The sequence below is a fragment of the Salmo salar genome, chromosome 26, assembly GCF_965601325.2.
Source record: "Salmo salar chromosome 26, fSalSal1, whole genome shotgun sequence".
In the NCBI taxonomy this organism is placed as follows: Eukaryota; Metazoa; Chordata; class Actinopteri; order Salmoniformes; family Salmonidae; genus Salmo; species Salmo salar.
In genome coordinates this window covers 40270140-40272987 of record NC_138316.1, presented here as the reverse complement: position 1 = coordinate 40272987, position 2848 = coordinate 40270140, and positions in this window count along the sequence as shown.

Sequence of the window (2848 nt, the reverse complement as noted above, 5' to 3'; positions counted from 1 at the left end):
TTGAGTAGAGTAGAGTGGAGTACAGTAGATTGGAGGAGAGTACAAATCTAGCCAACTATTACCGACGAGCAGCATTGTAGAAACTAAATACATTACAAAGGAACGTCTTGATTAGTGCTATGTTAGCTAGCTACATAGTTGCTTTTGTATCATGATAAGGTGTAGTACTGAAACTATCGAGGTTACCGAGCCAGCTACACGTTCAAACAAAGTCAACAACGCAGTCACAGCTAGCGAGCCTACTTCACCAGCCAGCAGTACTGTATCATTTGTCATTTTAGTCAATAAGATTTTTGCAATGTAAGCTTAACTTTCTGAACATTCGAGACGTGTAGTCCACTTGTCATTCCAACCTCCTTTGCATTAGCGTAGCCTCTTCTGTAGCCTGTCAACTATGTGTCTGTCTATCCCTGTTCTCTCCCCTCTGCACAGGCCACACAAACGCTTCACACCGCGTGGCCGCTGCCACTCTAACCTGGTGGTCCCAGTGCGCACAACCCACGTGGAGTTCCAGGTCTCCGGCAGCCTCTGGAACTGCCGGTCTGCGGCCAACAAGGCAGAGTTCATCTCAGCCTATGCTGCCCTCCAGTCCCTCGACTTCTTGGCGCTGACGGAAACATGGATTACCACAGATAACACTGCTACTCCTACAGCTCTGTCCTCGTCTGCCCACGTGTTCTCGCATACCCCGAGAGCATCTGGCCAGCGGGGTGGTGGCACTGGAATCCTCATCTCTCCCAAGTGGACATTCTCTCTTTCTCCCCTTACCCATCTGTCTATCTCCTCATTTGAATTCCATGCTGTTACAGTTACCAGCCCTTTCAAGCTTAACATCCTTATCATTTATCGCCCTCCAGGTTCCCTTGGAGAGTTCATCAATGAGCTTGACGTCTTGATAAGTTCCTTTCCTGAGGATGGCTCACCTCTCACAGTTCTGGGTGACTTTAACCTCCCCACGTCTACCTTTGACTCATTCCTCTCTGCCTCCTTCTTTCCACTCCTCTTTTGACCTCACCCTCTCACCTTCCCCCCTACTCACAAGGCAGGCAATACGCTTGACCTCATCTTTACTAGATGCTGTTCTTCCACTAATCTCATTGCAACTCCCCTCCAAGTCTCCGACCACTGCCTTGTATCCTTTTCCCTCTCGCTCTCATCCAACACTTCTCACTCTGCCCCTACTCGGATGGTATTGCGCCGTCCCAACCTTCGCTCTCTCTCTCCCGCTACTCTCTCCTCTTCCATCCTATCATCTCTTCCCTCTACTCAAACCTTCTCCAACCTATCCCTTGATTCTGCCTCCTCAACCCTCCTCTCCTCCCTTTCTGCATCCTTTGATTCTCTATGTCCCCTATCCTCCAGGCCGGCTCGGTCCTCCCCTCCTGCTCCGTGGCTCGACGACTCATTGCGAGCTCACAGAACAGGGCTCCGGGCAGCCGAGCGGAAATGGAGGAAAACTCGCCTCCCTGCGGACCTGGCATCCTTTCACTCCCTCCTCTCTACATTTTCCTCTTCTGTCTCTGCTGCTAAAGCCACTTTCTACCACTCTAAATTCCAAGCATCTGCCTCTAACCCTAGGAAGCTCTTTGCCACCTTCTCCTCCCTCCTGAATCCTCCTCCCCCTCCCCCCCCCCCTCCTCCCTCTCTGCGGATGACTTCGTCAACCATTTTGAAAAGAAGGTCGACGACATCCGATCCTCGTTTGCTAAGTCAAACAACACCGCTGGTCCTGCTCACACTGCCCTACCCTGTGCTTTGCCCTCTTTCTCCCCTCTGTCTCCAGATGAAATCTCGCGTCTTGTGACAGCCGGCTGCCCAACAACCTGCCCGCTTGACCCTATCCCCTCCTCTCTCCTCCAGACCATTTCCGGAGACCTTCTCCCTTACCTCACCTCGCTCATCAACTCATCCTTGACCGCTGGCTACGTTCCTTCCGTCTTCAAGAGAGCGAGAGTTGCACCCCTTCTGAAAAAACCTACACTCGATCCCTCCGATGTCAACAACTACAGACCAGTATCCCTTCTTTGTTTTCTCTCCAAAACTCTTGAACGTGCCGTCCATGGCCAGCTCTCCTGCTATCTCTCTCAGAATGACCTTCTTGATCCAAATCAGTCAGGTTTCAAGACTGGTCATTCAACTGAGACTGCTCTTCTCTGTGTCACGGAGGCTCTCCGCACTGCTAAAGCTAACTCTCTCTCCTCTGCTCTCATCCTCCTAGACCTATCTGCTGCCTTTGATACTGTGAACCATCAGATCCACCTCTCCACCCTCTCCGAGTTGGGCATCTCCGGCGCGGCCCACGCTTGGATTGCATCCTACCTGACAGGTCGCTCCTACCAGGTGGCGTGGCGAGAATCTGTCTCCGCACCACGTGCTCTCACCACTGGTGTCCCCCAGGGCTCTGTTCTAGGCCCTCTCCTATTCTCGCTATACACCAAGTCACTTGGCTCTGTCATATCCTCACATGGTCTCTCCTATCATTGCTATGCAGACGACACACAATTAATCTTCTCCTTTCCCCCTTCTGATAACCAGGTGGCGAATCGCATCTCTGCATGTCTGGCAGATATATCAGTGTGGATGACGGATCACCACCTCAAGCTGAACCTCGGCAAGACGGAGCTGCTCTTCCTCCCGGGGAAGGACTGCCCGTTCCATGATCTTGCCATCACGGTTGACAACTCCCTTGTGTCCTCCTCCCAGAGTGCTAAGAACCTTGGCGTGACCCTGGACAACACCCTGTCGTTCTCCACTAACATCAAGACGGTGACCCGATCCTGTAGGTTCATGCTCTACAACATTTGCAGAGTACGACCCTGCCTCACACAGGAAGCGGCGCAGGTCCTAA